This window comes from Haliotis asinina, chromosome 1 (genome assembly GCF_037392515.1).
Source record: "Haliotis asinina isolate JCU_RB_2024 chromosome 1, JCU_Hal_asi_v2, whole genome shotgun sequence".
Lineage (NCBI taxonomy): Eukaryota > Metazoa > Mollusca > Gastropoda > Lepetellida > Haliotidae > Haliotis > Haliotis asinina.
The window spans coordinates 27,981,659-28,000,509 of record NC_090280.1 but is presented as its reverse complement, the minus strand read 5'-3'; positions in this window follow the sequence as shown (position 1 = coordinate 28,000,509).

The following is an 18,851-nucleotide window of genomic DNA, read 5'->3' as shown; positions in this document are numbered from 1 at the left end:
TTCGAGCACTACTTCATTTTAAAAACCATTGGAAGTAACAAAAAGACCACTAAAGTGTGAAATAGAGTTTAACTTTTCCTGCGCATGCGTACTATAATTGACTTTCTACACATGCGCACCGGTAATCGAAAAGGGCGACAACGCGACAATGCGACATTTCAACATGTCGCATTGTCGCGTGTTGCGTTTTAGTAAATGTTTAGTTTTTTCTTTACACATCTTACATAGGGTGACAACGCGACAACGCGACATATTTTGACCTTGAAAAGTGTCGCTATGTTCGTGGGGAAACAGAGAAAATGTTATTCAAAACGCGACACGCGACATCGCGACAATGCGACAAATGGGCGAAATGTCGCGTAGTCGCATTGTCGCGCTTTGGTTAATTTTTGCCTCATTTTGCTAGTTTTTGACAGGGCGACAACGCGACAATGTCCCTTCTCGGATTCCATAGAAAATACACGCTATCACTGCATTTAGGTATGTTTCCATAGATTTACCAACTTCGTTCATATATTTCATACAAATCTATACATTTGAAACATTAGCTCATGGTTCATGTCGTATGCACAAGCACCTCGTTCATGTATGCACAGACCGGATTGTCAGGTACTTCCAAACATGAATTTCAAAACAAATACCCCAGTAAATATATGATTATACAGTATTGTATTTCCAGTGCTTTCCTTTGAATTGAATTTCTATGAGTGCTTAAATATCCGGGTTTACTGAGCTTAAAAACGTAAATTTACGTAGGTAGGGAAATGTAACTTTTCAACTTTGCAAAGGTTTACACACCTTGGATATTGTTTGTATCATAACGGGCTTCAGGGCCGAGTGTTCATCACGTGAATTAATTGTTTCATGTAATTTCATTTTCACAATTTTAATGCTTTTGAAATCAACGTTCACGTGACCTCATTAGGCCTGTTGGACCTCCGAGCCTTTTGTAAAATTCGCCTTCATTCCCCTGTTTAAACTGACAATCGTTAAACTCAGATTGCGAAAGCAAAGGCGACACGAGTAAATGTGACGTTGCATTGCTGTAATTCCTTCTTACAAGATATATATTCCATTGTTTGGAGCAGGTCCAAACAGTTAAACAGCTTGTAGACCTTTAGTCCGACACAGACAAAGACCTCGCATGTTCGTTTAGATCTGAAAATATTGATTCTGACATGAATGCAATAGCTCAACGGTTTATTGTTTTCCTAAGTAAACAGAGTGCATCCTACAACACTGGAGATAACTGTACCGTTGTTATTGTGATATTCCCCCGAAATGAAGCTCTTAAGATTCTTAGTTAAAGATTTTTTCAACTGATCAGATTCTTCGACCTTGTAGCAGTCGTTTGAGAACATTAAAAGAGGAAGGGGTCATGCGTGCCTCTTGATGATGTATCTAACGGGCGTATATGGAGAACGTTCGGAGAATGTTACTGTATAAATACAATAACAGAAATACCGGTTATGTTTAAAAAGCACCCTCAATCTGATTGGCAGAGACATTACTGTGAAAGATCACAGTATGTATCATCATAAAAGGACCAAGATAAAAGTACATGTCATCCATCCCCACATTCTATCCCCTCTTGAATAGAGGACAAAATCCACCCGGACAAAAACCACCTGGACAAAATCCACTTGATTCTGTCTATTTGTTTATTTTCTTGATTAGTTATAGGAAATATATTGCCTCTACGCAGCGTACGTTTCCTGGAGTGAAGCTGTCGACATTCCAGTCACCAATATGATGTATTTATCCGCGTTGTGCGAGTCTATACAGGAAAGCAAAATATTGCTTTATTTAACGATATTTTATTTTTTTAGAATGTGGGTAATAAATGGGATACAAAACTCGCTAAAGCTCGTGACAAGCCAAAATTATTTCACTTGGGACATATAGGACATCAGATCCTATAAATATCACAGGGTTGTCATTGTAAATGATAATGTGGCATATTCTTTATTGCCTTATTCTTTAATCAGCGATTAGAATTTAAATCAGTTTCACGTGATCACCTTAAGGGAAAAGCTGTAAAATGAAGAGCGTTGTAATTGAATCTATAAGCCTTTGTGAAAGCGAGTTTCAAGCTACCATGATGAAAACAGTTTTCATGCTAATCCATGGCACGATTCCGACAACATCATGAGCATGTGTTTGTGAATCATGACCAAATAGTAGTGTCACAAGGCTCCAATGCCACGTCAACAACACATGCAAACGCACGAGAATTGCATACGGGACCCTAAACCACTGATTCTCCTGACCTAGCGATACCTGAATGAGCGTATGTACGGGCACATAATCTATACAGACTCTGAAGCAAATATACCTAAGCACGCACAATTCTAGAAAATGTGTCAAGTCTAGATATCTACAGCTTCAGTAAAAAGTCTCCTTTTCATTATAATTTGTGTATTGAAAATGTGTTCACTTCAGAGACGAGTTAATAGTCTAGTAGAGACGGGTAGAAGACAAAAGGGATAGTCCTGCTGTTATACTTTTGAGTTATATTTAAACATTCGTCCTTGTCTCGGGATAAATGTATATTTTCCAGTTTCAACCAAATGTACATTCGAAGGATATCGGCATTTATTTAATGCTATTTGAATCATATGTACAATTACCAGAACCAAACAATAGTCTGTTGTCCCTTTTTAACCATTGTCTTTAGAACCACTGAGATGCACGTTAACTTAGTGTCAATCTTGTAACACTCTATTTATCCAGTATCAACTATTTACGCGGGTACTAAATATATAACAAACCCAACCCTGGTCATGCGAGATTTCAATGCATGTTTATATGCATGTCCTACAATCACAACATTTACATATTACATATGCTAGAAAACAATGCCCAGATTTACACGCCTGTGAAATACATGTAAAGAGAGGAGTGTTCGTCTATTTTCACACCCGTGTAAACGTTCGTAAATCTGACAGCCATATGACACGTAAATTCCAAACGTTGTCCATATGGCCGCAGGATGATATGTATGTTTCCCGACGTTATTTAATTTGGAAAATACAGTCTTTTTGTGTGGTGTTGTGATACTCAGTGTTATCAACGTTCAACATATTGCGACTATCATCACTGTTATCACTGTTCAACATGTTGCAGCATTCATCATTGCAATCAACATTCAACATGTTGCTATAATTGTCATTGTTATCAACACTCAGCATGTTGCAACAATCATCATTTTTATCAGCGTTCAACATGTTGCAACAATCATCATTGTCATCAACGTTCAACATGTTGCTACAATCATTATTGTATCAACGTTCAACATGTTTCTACAATCGTCATTGTTATCAGCATTCAACATGTTGCGACAATCATCATTGTTATCAACATTCAATGTGTTTCTACAATCATTATTGTATCAACGTTCAACGTGTTTCTACAATCGTCATTGTTATCAGCATTCAACATGTTGCGACAATCATCATTGTTATCAACATTCAATGTGTTTCTACAATCATTATTGTATCAACGTTCAACATGTTTCTACAATCGTCATTGTTATCAGCATTCAACATGTTGCGACAATCATCATTGTTATCAACATTCAATGTGTTTCTACAATCATTATTGTATCAACGTTCAACATGTTTCTACAATCGTCATTGTTATCAGCATTCAACATGTTGCGACAATCATCATTGTTATCAACATTCAATGTGTTTCTACAATCATTATTGTATCAACGTTCAACATGTTTCTACAATCGTCATTGTTATCAGCATTCAACATGTTGCGACAATCATCATTGTTATCAACATTCAATGTGTTTCTACAATCACCATTGTTATCAACATTTAACATGTTGCGACAATCATTATGGGAAATTCAGTTTATAGCATTGGAAATGTTTCTGTCAACAAAATAAAATGTCAAAGTGTCGAACTGAAATCATTGATTTGAAACTGGTACACTTCGTCCCATTCCTGAAAAGTAATGGAGCGAGCAGATTTGCGAACGGAATGACACACACATATACTTTAAGTTGCGACAAATATTCTTAAGGCAATATCTTATCCAGAAGCGTGAATACAAAACAATTTTAGCTCCGGAATAATAATATACACCATACAGAATGAGTAACTAACGTGCCCTACCTTGCTCGCCTTCTACATGTACGGTAACCAGACTGACGACGTTCATTGAGAAAGAGACGTAGGTCATACGTTTGATGTCGCTTGTTTACCTCCCTGATAAGCTGTCCAACACGTTCTTCAACGTCACATGATGAGGATGTGATATTGCTGTTTACAGCCAGCACTGGTGCGTGTTAAATGGCAGGTGCAGGTTACCTTCAGAAGCAGGATGCACTGCAAATAATAATAATTATAAATCTTCCAACTTCAAGTAGTCATCGAGTGTATCAACTGGGAAATAACAAGCATGAACATTTGTGTAGTCATTAATCAGTCAGAGGCAGAGGGGTAGCTTAGTGGTGAAAGTGTTCGCTCTTCGCGTTGAAGACCCAGGTTCGATTCCTCACATGGGTACAATGTGAAAAAGTAAATTCACTCACTCACTCGCTCACTCACTCAGAATCAGTTACGAATCAGTAATAATAAGACTGAGATTTTGAATAAGGGTAATGCGAAATTGAAACAGAGTCACTGGTTATTTAGCATCATGGGGTCTGGTTCTGCTGAAAGCATTTGATACTGAATACTGGGTACCTGTTATGGAAATTGCAGAGCAGGTTTTAATGTTACTTTTTATATCCACTGACCATATTTTGCGGTGCAGTCAAAATTTTGTAGCAACCTTTGTAGCAATATTTGCCAAAACGTCACCAAGAAAACAAATTGCACGTGCAAGTAAGCGGGAAGGCATTTGTATCGATCACTATAAAATACTAGACCTCTAATGACGCATGGAACGATCGATGGATTGCAAATGTTGAGTCTTCGATAGCAACTAATCGATGGTAGAAACGAAAAACCATTGTTGCATCGATAGTATGATGACTAACGATTGTTTAGTAAATGACTTCCAATGATAAATGCAGACAAGATGTTTGGGTTCAGACATCCAAATGCGCTGATTTTATGTTTTAACTGTTTACTTGATATGGGTTTCAAGTTTCTTGTCAGTCAGTAGAGTCGGAAACTACTTCATTCATTATTATTTATTCATACAAACTATACATTCATTTGACAATTCAAGGAGAAATACTAAAAAAGTGGTATCGCAGCAGTAACTTGCAACAGACTATCGTTATCGCAATAGTTGTTTGCCTCTCAGTAGTCACCCCTAATGAAAAGGTAAACGTTGTGTTAAATCTTGTCATTCTTTTTGCCTGGAAAAAAGGGAAATATCATGTCAAGACTGAGTGCCGCCAATCAAAACATCGCCATAGGCCACCTTAAACCTGGGTAGTTGCAGTCTGCAGTTGCCAGATATTTTTTAGTCCCATATCTCGCCTATGGGAAGGTTTCCTGTAGACAATTCCGCCCAAGATCGCCCTTTGTTAGTCCATCTTAGTTTGTCTTACGAAGTTCTTTTTTCACCCAACAGTTGTGAAATTGGAATTGTTTGCATGTAAAGAATTATGCAATAAAGATGACGCGGGCTTTAGAGTTAATCTGCAATCGCGAACAAGTTTTATTGAAAAGTAAATAAAGTACAAAGTGAATTAACCTAAGCAATTGTAAGTCTGTCGTAAACATTTTCAAGACCTACTGAAGTTGTAACTCCAAGACAAAACATCAATGTCACAATATATTTGATGCGAGATTCTCGTAACGACCGTGATGAAAGCAGAAGGGTAAATCGTCACGCTCTCGAAAAGAGCTGTAAGGTCTGTTGAACTGGACGCTGCGACCTCCTATTCGCATACACGGCTGTCTGTGTTGTACACTGACGCCAGTTTAACGAAGGTGGTGGTGGTTGTGATGGATTTCAAAAGGCACACGTACCAGTTTCGTTTCGTGAATGTTATATGAATGCTGTAATGTCTCAAAGCGTTGTAGCAATTTGTGAATATCGGCCCAAACGAGTACTCTGCACACTGACATTAGTTTCAGTACAACGTTAACGTCTCTGAGTGGCATTTCAGAAGTTGGGGAGTACAAGATTGACAAACTTTATGGATAACAACTTCTTTGTCACGATAGTACGACGTTTCGGTACAGATTCATTCACCGTTGTCAAGCAGGGATGTAACATACTGTGGTGGTAAAGTATATATAATGAGGCTAACAAAGACAAGATAACAAGGTAATTAACACAATAGGGTGGGGACTGAGGTGGCGAAGCCAGTGGGTAGACACTGGGGTAGGAAGTAGAGGCCAGTGATGTACAAATATAAGGGATGGTTTAAGAAGGCAGTGATGTTTTATACAACTGATTGGACTTGGATTAGTGCATCATAAGCTGATGGAATGTAATAGCCTTGATCTCGGTTGATGGTAGGCTTTTGACGTTTGATATGAATGGCTTCGGTGAGTTTGCGTTTGGTGAAGCCCTTTTGGATGTTTTCCAGGATGGTGATGTCAGTCCAGTTAATGACGTGATTTGGGTTAGACTGGATGTGACCAGCGATGGCTGATTTGCTGTCGGACTTTGTGACTTATGTCTGGTGTTCTTTCACACGGGTGTTGATCGGTCAGGATGTTTCGCCTATATAGCTCTGTCCACAATCACACATTTCGGGTTTTTTGTTGTCGGCAGTTTCAGGTTTTATACAGTTGGCATGGAGAAGGTTGTTGAGGCTGAATGATGATGTAAAAGCAGTATCGATGCCTGCTTGCTGTTTCAGGATTCGGCTGATTTAGTGAGATGGTTTGCCAATATAGAGGATGGTGATTTTGATGGGGGCTGACTTAGGTTTGTGAACCTTTCAGAGGGAGGTGACAGGGTAGCAGCTATGGTTCTGTGTACTATTTGGGGTGGATAGTTGTTCAGTTCTTCTTCAGATGTTGAATTTCATCATGCAGGTTTGCTGAGTAAATATTTTTCGCCCTTCTAGTTATGGCAGATGTGATGTCAGTCTTACGTTTGGGAGGATGATTGGAGCTGTAGTTAAAGTACTGATCTGTGTGGGTGGGTTTTCTGTACACTGTGGTCTGGAGATGGGTGAAGGGGGTGCGGCGAAATTGGTTGAACCCAGGCTATAGAATTGTTGTTGGCAGACGATGGAGATTCTGAAATCTGATGTTTTACTTGTGTGAAGAAACGAGTAAAAAAATGACCGAATCGAGAAGCCAATATCGAAAGTCAAATCGAGGTCTAGATGAAACACTGCAGCCCGACTGACAAAGCAAGGAACACGATGGCACGAGCCAACACTCGAACCACCAATCATTTCCGGTGTGTCCAATGGGTGTAACTCTGCACAGTGAACTCTAGGCTTCACACGACTGCGCCAGCGGTGCTCCTCACGTCCATGAAGGAAAGCAGTGGGTCTGATGTGGATATATAAGGAAATGCCCATCGTAGTTTTCACAGGTCAATAACAGAAGAAAGTCATCTTGGTGGTGGCGTGTGGTCCTGAGCGTAGAGCTCAGGTCACCCATCAGTTGACGTAAGCAGCGTTGGGCGGGGAGAGTTCTTGGATGGGTGACCTTGTGTGACAGCTTAAATCCTGAGCGTTTCTAGGAATTCTGTCCTGCACCGCAACGAAGCACACGTGGAACATGCGGTGCCCACTTTGCTAGGGAGTTTTTCAAGATTGCTCTCTATTCACCCAGCAGTAAATGGGTACCCGGTGAAAAATTCATAACGCCTAACAGACAGCTTCGGGAGTAATAATGATCAGATTATGAGCAAGGTATTTAGCCTAGAAAAGTGTAAATATTATCTATATTGCATTTGACCACTTTCTAAATGGCATCGTGTAATCATATATAATTGTTATCAGAATAAGCGAGAACTTTGCTCCCACAATGACTTAACCATGGGCAAAGAGCTGGATTGTCCACATTGAAATAAACACAAACATGGTAGGAAATGCATGCTATGACCGGACCTGTATGAAAGATTAAAGCAACTATAGCTGGGCGTAAAGACTGCATTTAGGCCACACAGAACAATCATATCGCATTACACACCTGTCATCTCCCTTCACTAATATTTCCAAAACCTGTACATCTCATATTTACAAAATTGTAAATGTACTGTGGGTACATTTAAAATGTACTTTTACGACTTTGTAAATGTCTCTTTAGTACCTTTACAAATTTGAAAATATCTTTACCAGAGTTACGACAAGTATGGGTTGCTGAAGAAGGGACTTGTTGCTATTGTGTAAGTGCTGTCAAATGAGACAGGCATATTACATATTACCTGCTGCATGTGCATAATTTTTATAACGTGTATTCAACACTGAGTAATCAGAGTATGAACATCCGTAATTTTCAGAGTCAAAGCATCTGACATAAATCCCTCCTTCAAATCAATCAATCTATTTATTCAGTAGAATGGTCACATGGCATAGAGTACAGTTATATGAAATAGCGACAAACATGTTTTAGGAATATTGCAAAGGATCTAAGGATCTGATCACATTTGTTTTTAATTTAACAAGTTTATCATTGTATACATATTCTTAACGTGATATTAGTAACTACATTTTGCTTATACTTCTCATTATATTTGTGAAACTGTACATGTTACATAGAATCAATCCGGTATACATTTTGCTATGTTTCGACATCGATAGGCGTGGAAGAGAATGTGTCGGAATCGTGACATTGCTAGCTAGCCACAACTTTCTTAACGTGCTTCTTGGTTCTTGGTCACTTTTCCGTTTCCCTTCTTTTCTCATTGTCGGTCGACTGTTGCTGAGTAACAATGAATGTCGTCAGTACCAACTGGCCTCTGAGTAAGTCGTATGTCACAGCAGGAATGGTCAAGTTACTTGTAATCACTTTCAGCTGTTCACACACAAAGTGGTGTTAGATGCATAAGAAATAGGTTATGGACGGAAAACCTTGCTTTGTCGTATACATATTGACAGCAGCTTGTGACCCGCAAACCCACTGTCTTTCATTTCTGGATTTCTGTATGTTGTATCAGAGTGCCAGCTTCTTAAAACAGTAAAATCCTTTGTGGACTTTGTTTAGTTTCTTTTAATTTACCCTGAAAGAAAAAGTAGAGGATTGTGTCTGTCGTTGACAATGATATCTAAATGCTTTAACCGTTTCTGTGATAGCTGTGTTGCGCATCACTCAAAGACTGCCCTCGCCAGATTTAAATTAGCTTTGAAAATTTGCTTAAAATGGCAAGACGGTACATGACTATGGCCCAGGCCATGGGTATGGTGAGATCATTCCCTGATGAAGTTGCAGGTCACTTTGCAAACACTGAGTAGCTCATCTCGACTATCTCGTCTTATCTGGGGCAGACTGGTGAAGTTGCAATGGGGAAAGGTGTGTATCTCTCTCTCTCTCTCTCTCTCTCTCTCTCTCTCTCTCTCTCTCTCTCTCTCTCTCTCTCTCTCTCTCTCTCTCTCTCTCTCTCTCTCTCTCTCTCTCTCTCTCTCTCTCTCTCTATCTATCTCTAATAATAATAATACTTCTACAGGATTGAAGATTACCATAATGTAGACAGTTTACGTTCAGAAAGCAGGAAATCGCTTCCGAGTGCATCTTATTTAGCAACATTCCGGTCAGTGGGAGCATGACCCTGACCCTCCTTGCGTGCTGGAGAAGTGTGGAGAGTGTCCCCGCTTATTACGACGACCCTACCAGTGGTGTGACGATTCATGAACACGCATCGAAGCATCGATCTATGCGCCGCCGATACAGTGAATAGATTTAAAGTATTACATATCCCGATACGATACTTCAAATGAGCCACGATACATCGATGTCTAAACTGCCGAATCGCGATACCTGTCAAGAAAAAAGACTTACTTTTGTTTGAGAATAAAAATATATGCTTACTTACTTTCGTTTCATAAGTAAATGTAAGTAAATGTTTTCTCGGAAATTCTTGCGTCAAAAATTGTGTCAGACGTAGCGCTCGCACGTTATCACCATTCACAGGTCCGTGCAATTATCGTATTTCCGATGAACATCGAACAACGCAGGCAAAGTTTGACGAAATACTATAAAAATGGTTCTGTTTTGATCTTGCGGTGCTTTATAGTTGGATGTGCTAGGTTGGAAGGTTCTTGAGAGGTGTGCCCCGCCTCGAAATTTAGATGGTCTCTTCCAGTGCCTCCACCAGTGGATTGGTATCTCGAGGGCCACAATAAGGACACTGATAACTGGAAGTATGCTCAGACGTTGCTAGACAGTTGCGAGAGCACGTAGGGGACATAGTCGATACCGACTTTCTTTATCTAAACTGAAAACAATATATCAAATCCAGATTGCTATGTTTGATTAAAATCTGAAATTTCATGTGATCCCTTAGTGTTTCTCTCAGTATATTATGATGTCCAGATAGTAGGTAGTTCTATACAATGTCAGACGTTTGATGGGCATAAGGTGGAAGGTAACATAACCCATTCACCTGATGAAGGGGCAAGAGCTAACCCACAATCGTCGTGTTGTACATATTAACGGCGAGGAAAATACATACGTATATACCATACGCTGTTATACTATGCATTGTCATTTAATCACCTTGACATTATTGAACGACTTTGTTGGAGACACGTTATTCCACATGTTATTGACAGTTCTGTAACTTACCGCCCACCTAACAGTATATACAGAGAGAGATTTTAGGGTTGTGTATTGACATATGTATTGTATTGCAATAAATTGCGATCCGCGTACTTGTATTCCGATATGTTTTGCGATATACTGAGTTTGTCAATGGTTAGATTTACATGCCAAAATTACGGCCTTGATAACGTTAATATTATGTTTACGTTATTAAATGACATAGAACTGCCAAATATCTATAGATTAGGGTTGTGTATTGGTATATAAATTGTATTGCAATATTTTGCGATTAGCGTACTTGTATTCCGACATGTGTTGCGATACACTGAGATCTTCAATGGTTAGATTTAGATGCTACAGAAACCGGTAGATACAATGAGACATAATTTAAGGACAGGGTTTGTTTATTTTGTAAACTTAAGGAAATATATGTCATTGAAGATGAGCTTAAGATACTGTTTGTCTGTGAAACTTAAGATATTCTTAGAAAGAAATACATATACCCGCTTATACCGCAAGTTAAATCTCGTTATGTGTCGTAAGATATGGTTATTTTACTGACATCAGTCAATGATTTTACCTTGTTTGTATTCAGGTATGGAAATTGAGAGCCAACACTACGAACCCACGAGTACTTTGCAGTTATAGCAGGTACACAGTAAAGTCTCTTACCTGCACAGTATGCATCTGTATGTATATAAAGTATGGGAAATGAGCGCCAACATTGTTAATACTTTCGCACTTAGTTTTGCAGTTATTATTACTACACTATAATGTCTCTATAATGCATAGTCTTGCCATAAAAGACGACTATGCTTGTCGTAAGAGGCGACTAACGGGATCGGGTGGTCAGGCTCGCTGACTTGTTTGACGCATGTCACCGGTTCCCAATTGCGCAGATCGATGCTCATGTTGTTGGTCACTGGATTGTCTAGTACAGACTCGATTATTTACAGATCGCCGCCATACAGCTGCACTATTGCTGAGTGCGGCGAAAAAAAACTCAACTCACTCACTCACTCACTATAATGCATAGTATACATAATATTATGTATTTGACTTAAAGTATGGAAACTGGGAGCCAAGATTGTTAATCCATAAGCACTTAGCCTTGCAGTTATTTCTGGTACACACCATAAGTTTTGTAAATGTCCATATAATGTTATTACAAATTTTCACACCTGTGCCTGTTCAGTAGCTACATTATCATTCATTTATTATATGACATCACCGAGAAAGTATAAACATAGGCTCAAGGCCTCTTTATTGAATAAATCTGTCTGTCTGTCTGTCTGTCTTTATACTCACGGGCACACTGTAGCGAAAATGGGGTTGCGCAGCATAGAGAATATAACAAGTCTTCTTATATGCGAGCGAAGCGAGCAAAATTTGGCAACGTATACGTACTCTCCTCGCTTCGGATCGAAAAACATTTTTCATGTCAAAATATGATATCGCCACTATCAAAAGTACACTCCCATTTCCTCACTTGGTTGTACTCTCAGATTTCCTACCCCATGCCTAATAATTACTACCGTGAAATATGTTTTATTCAACATTTTAAGCGCCACTCGTAGTATTCAGATTGTTCTTCGCCTCCGTTACCCCTGCCAGCTTCCGTTTGAACGGAGTGATGGAACAAAAATAAGGAGAAATTAAAAAGAAATACCATATTGCCAAGTTTATCATCAACCTGTTGGAGTTTATTTGTTTTATCTGTCGTCGGTACTATATGAATTTTCGTAACATTTATTCTACAAAAAAAAAACACTCCTGGCGTAATGGGCGAATGAAACGAGAGGTCACTGTAAGTATTCCATATGGAATAATACCCTCCTGTTCCTTCACTCCTTTGAACCGGAAGCTGGAAGGGAGAATGGAGGCAAAGAACGGCCTGATATACCACAAGTTCCGCTTAACATGTTGAATAAAAATATTTCACGTGAGTATTTGTTCAGCGTGGAGTTGGAAATGTGACAGCACAGCCCGGTGAAGACATGGGTGTATACATTTCACGGTGGCAATATTGTATTTTTCATGATGTGCAAACTTGGGATTTATCGGCAGTGGCAGAAACATCCCTCAGCACGGTGCTCGGGACAAGTTAGTTTTCATTTCGGACAGTTAAATAATGGTATCTTACTTGTCGGGGGGTTACTACATAATTTCCACATTTTCAAACTGTAAACAAATTTGAATTTAATTTCATGTCTGCTCAAAATGTAGCCAATAAATTTCACAAAGATAATAAAATAGTGTTATCTTTCTTTTCTATTTATCACTTATCGATAAACAGTCCAGTAAACATTAACATCAAGCACCGTGTTGATGTATTCTTTCATAATTACATGGCCATGATTATGTCATAAAATCAGGACAAGTGGAAAACTAGTTAGAACAAGTTACAAAAAACACACGATACTAATCTTTCGATCTCATGTCAAATATTTAAAAAGCAATGCCTCAAGGCCCTTGATTTGCTTAAAGTTATCTCTAATACAAAGTGGGGAGGTGATCAGAAAACTTTCCTCAAACTCTACCAAACACTCACAAGCTCCAAACTGGATTAGGAGTAGAGAGAGTGTTTATTTCGATAAGGGGGCCACCGTCCCATTATATATTAAGTAAGTTCACGCTACATATGTTGACGAAGCCACACGACATTCACATATACAGGTATGTGGTTTAATGCAATAGTGATGGACATTTACAGCATCAACATGATGCAAAATATTTATTTCATTTCTTCTCGGCTAAAAAGATATGTTTAGCAAGATTGTTTATGACAACACTGATTCTTGATGTAAGTAATGAAATAAGTTTGTTGCATGATGAAAAGACATTGTAACATTCTTGCAAGAGATATGAACGAAGGTCGTGATAAAATGGACATTCATGACAGAACTGTATGATTCAATAGTGGTTCAAACACAGAATGGGCAAAGACTATCTTTGCGGTGACGTTTGAGACGTCTTCCATACTCAATAGTCCACCCACACCTGTCCAAAATCATAAGTAAACAATATAGTTTTATCTTTTCGAGCCCAGCAGTCAAGGGTGTTTTTTAGCTAAACCAAACCGACACTTATATACATTGTACAAAATTACATCATCCCACTGGCATGTACATCTGATCCAATATTTAATTATCCTAATATATGTATTGGCATTCAAAGACTATCTATCTAGTTCGCCACGAACTACGATGTTCGGTGTACCTGAAGAGTATTTAGTGAGGGGAGGAGGCCCAAACAAACTTCCACTCCATACAGCAAAACAGGTAGAATTTTAACTCAAAGATGTGCCACAAAACCTTTATTGGTAAACTACTGAAATTATTAATCAATGAACCAGTCAGTGACACAACCTTCCATGCCGGTTCTCCTATTCCCCTGAGTGATATACCAACTACCTAGAGTGAACGCCCAAATATTTGTAAGATAAAACGATATCTATGTTCACTCCATTTCTCATGTTTCCTTAGTCTACCGGCTTTCCTAAATAACAATAATTTTACTTTTATCAATTTTCAACTTCCACTTTAGGCGATATGAATTAAGTTTGTTTATTTTCTTTTGCAATGCAAGTGTAGTACTGTCAAACAAAACACTATCATCAGCCAAAAGCAAGATAAACAACTCTATGAAATCTAAGGTAATGCTTCTTTTAACATCGACGCCTAAATATCCACCAAATCATTAATGAAGAATGAACAGAAGGGAGATAACTGACAACCTTGACGTACGCCAAAAACACAATAAAAAGTAGTATTGCGCTTTTCCAGTGAAACACAAGATTTTATATTCATATACATATTTTTTAGCAAATGATACATTCTACCTTTAACATTAACATTGCCAAACCAGAGTTTATATAAAAGGCATATTCTGTCCACAGAATCAAAAGCTGCTTTTAGGCCTATGAAGGCACAATAAAGTCGGCCCTCCTACAACGACAGGTATTTTGTTACTAAAAGTTCTTCATTCTTCATCCCAGTCCCTGTTTTACTAATAACTTTAGCAAATATCTTTCCTGAAATTTCCAGTAATGTGATAGGTCGATAATTAGATGGTAAATTAGTAGTGCTCTTCTTATACAAAGGTAATATCACATCTAAAGTCCAGTCAGACCCGAAAGTAAAAATGCATTAAACAAAAACCATGGCAGGTGGATTCAACATTCTGGCGCGTTCTTGAAAAGAACGGTACTAATGCCAATGAATCTCGGGGCCTTGCCAGGCTGCATTGCCCATAGAGCATCGGTAACCCCCTGAAGGGATGGTTCCCCACCTAGTGAATCAATTAATAGTGGATCTTTATCAATGGAATCAACATGTCCTCACAACATCACTACTTTCCGAACGCCCTTCGTATATATCCGTTAGAAAACTCACTCATCCACCCATCTCTACACGCATTTACGTGTGTTAGATATACCCATTAAGATCTGTCAATTCTTCCTTGATTTCCATTTTTGCATGGTATTGTCTAAACTTTTCTGTTTTTAAAAATATATACTAGCTACTTTTCTATCTTTTGTGATACTCTAGTTATTTTACAGTCCGACGATGACTGTTTTTTTTAACTACTTGTATTTATTGTGTATCTACATTTCCCGATGTGACAATATTGCCGATGTGACGTTAAATTTTAACTCATTAAAATTAAAGTAAATGAAGTTGTAAGGATTTAATCAAGGCAAACCCTCAGATCAGATTTTGTTGTTGCCTTGAAAGTTATCTCCAGGTCTCTAAATTCAACAGGTGTCGGGGAATCATGCCACGACACCTTGGTACCAAATTTGAACAAAATTCATCATTTCTTTCTGAGTTATCTCCGGAACAAGCTTATACAATCTATGAAATACAACGAAACACGAATGATTAAAATATTTTACATAAATACTTATTAGATGTCACCGCAACTAAAATATTACAGATTATGTGATTTTTGTATTACAATTTACGTCAAGGACTTATAGGGACTAGCTTTTGGCCTAGGACCAATACGACAGAATATTAATAAGAAGAGGGGCAGTGAGGCACCCTATAGTGGTTACAGTGTTCGCTCGTCACGCCGAGGACCTGGGTTTGATTCCCCACATGGGTACAATGTGTGAAATCCTTTATTGTGTCACCGGCCATTCCTGGAGTTCCCCCGCCGTAATATTGCTGTAATATTGCTAAATGCAGCATGAAGCCATACTCATGCACTCACTTTGGTTTTCCGTGTAACTTGACCATTCCCGCTGTGAGATACGATTTTTACAGTTGGCACTGGCGACATTCATTGTTAGGTTCAGCAAGAGTCGACCGTGAATGACAAAAGAACGGAAAGGAAAAGTAACAAACATAACAAAGAAGCACGTTAAGAATGCTGTGGCTAGCTAGCCGTGTCACGTTTATCGACACCTTTTCTTCTACACCTATCTATGTCTAAACACACCGAAATGTCTACCGCATTGATTCTGTGTAGCATGAGCAGTCTCTCAAACAACGTGACAAGTACAAGCAAGAAATGTAAAACGAATGTTGAGTTTATGCAGTTATGACACGTTTCAGGCAAGCTTCTTTTTTCTAAACCTATTCCCTGGGCTTAATTTCCAGTTGTCCAAACGTACAATTTGTACAGTTCGCACAGGAGAAGAAATATACGGTGGAAGCTGTCTAAATGATCCGGTTAAGACAATGTGCTGGATTGTAGAGCTGGTAATAAATGTACAAGCTTTTATGAGGAGTGTTGGCAACTTAGGCAGGTTTTGAGAGCTTCCACTGTACATTTTGTTTCGGCGGCATTATCATTTTTTTACGTTTACTTATAAGGATTTTATCACCACTTCTTTCAGTTTCTGCTTTCTCTTTCAACTTCATTTGGTGAAACGGGTTTGACCTCGAGGTTAAGAATACTTCGTTCATATGTGGGTGCGTGTGTATGTGCGACTGCTTGTACTAGCCCCGACTTGGTCTGCAGTGCTAGCTCAATGACATACCATACCGCAGTTAAGTATGAATACCCCACTCAGACACATCAGACGAGTCCGAGCCGACCAATCCTTGTACCACTAATACCGAGCGCCCGGCAGGAACCAACAAGTACCGTAATGTCTTTTGGTATGACGCGGTCGGGGATCGAACCCGCGACCTTCCACTCTCCAAGCGGACGCTCTAACCACTACACCACGGAGGCGGTAAGTTCAGTTTGAGTGTGGCTGGTTATACGTTCTTGCATATATTGTTAATGAACATATCCCCAACTTACCCAACTGTACGCATGTGAACATGACAGTATCGCTATAGTATGTTCTCCGGGACCACAACATTTGGACCGTTATGGAATAATTTGAATGAGTAAGTGAATCTGGTTTTACGCCGCCTTTACCAATATTGTGGTAGACAATATGGGACTCCATAAATGGGCTTTACACATTGTACCCACTGTAGGAATCGAACTCGGGTTTTCGGCGTTAAGAGCGAACGCTTTAACCCCTGGGCTATCTCACTGCCCCTATAATTATATTAGAATGTACAGTAGTTATCTCCCTTCAACACAATATCCTAGCACTATATATAAAATTCTGATTGTAACAAGTAAACCCCTTTAAACTGAAAAGGACACCACAGATTCAGACTTGAAGAAATGTATACTTGCTTTATTTTGGACTTTAACATTGCAGGGACGGCTAGGCTGTAGGGAGGGGAATGCTGCTATTGAAGTAACTGGGTTTGTCCCACCTGTCTGGTTTGTTTGATTTGTCGACAGATAATCCCGGACGGGAGATTACTGTCTTGTCTTTGATGTACCGACCATAGCTATTTACCGACGTTCCCTGCTTGTTGAAAGTTGCCGATCGTGTTTCTCCGAAACACGGTCAATAGAAAGTGCGGTAAAGTAAACTGTGCTTTCCCAACAACTAACAAGACAACTAACAGTTGTCTTTTCTGAATTCAGCGAATGTGACATAAATTTGGTAATGAAACTATTGTGTTTCAAACCTTGACATATTGAAGAAATTTCAAAACTGGTATTTATTTTTTAAAAAAAAAAGAAATCTGAAAGAACAAAACTCGCTCTCTTTGTGAATGTTGACGGGTGCTGATATTAGCTGGCGGGAATAATGGAGATATTGTCACACGGTTGATCTTGTCAAAGTTGACCTTTTGAGTAGTTGTTTCCAATTTGGTTTGTTTTCTCTAAGAAAGGAAATAGAGCTAAAGGTGAAAATTGACAGTTTTATTTTGTGCCTATCGTCTGCATGGTATCTGTCGAGTCCATAAAACCAGGGAGACTGTATAGAGGCTATATAAAAAGTTTGGGTGTATTTGAGGTGTGTGAAAAATATGACATATCGACGATCTGATCTGATCGCCATTGATGCCTGTGATGCTTGGGGGTTACAGCTCCATAACTTCTTTCTTTCTTGTTGATCTTATTATTTGACAAAACTGGAAAGGTGTTTACAATGCTTTGTGACAGTTTTACACATTCTGTTTTAGAGGGTTGTATGACAGTGTCAGTTAACATTTTGTTGATGTCCACTCCAATACCCACATGCAATACGATATCTGAATTAATTATTAATGTAAACAAAAATGTCTCATAGAAGATTTTTAAAAAAGGATAGATGGAGTTAACACTTGTGTTCTTGTGGAGCTCGCGGTGTATCATTTATTCTTGCATTCATTCACATATGTACTTCTTTCTTTTATTGTGTTTCTTTATTTCATTCAATCACATAATTCTTGCTTTTACTTCTTACTATAATTCATTCATTGCAAAATCCCGACAGATACACTAAACTGGCTGAAGTTCTGTTAAACACGTGAAGTAGCGCTGGGAACAAGCCAAGTCACTGTGTGCGTTGGAGCATGACGAGGAACTAATTGATTAGTACAAATGGTACAGAAAGCAAGCGAGTGACCTATCCCTGTTGTAGATTATCCCTGATAAAACTGAGATGGGAATTTAGGTCAATATTCAACGGTTAGTCATTGAGTGTTGCATTTCTTATGGATATGTTTAGACAAAATAAATCTTTCACTTTTCATCGGATGAACTGTAATGTCATTGATTAACAATATAGCCAAAATGGTTTTCCTTCAATTTTCATCATTGTATTAAATTTCATTTCAACACACTAATGGTCACGTGAAATCCCACGACGTGCTATGGTCGAGGCTTCGAGGAGGGGAATCATATTTGTCATGTCTA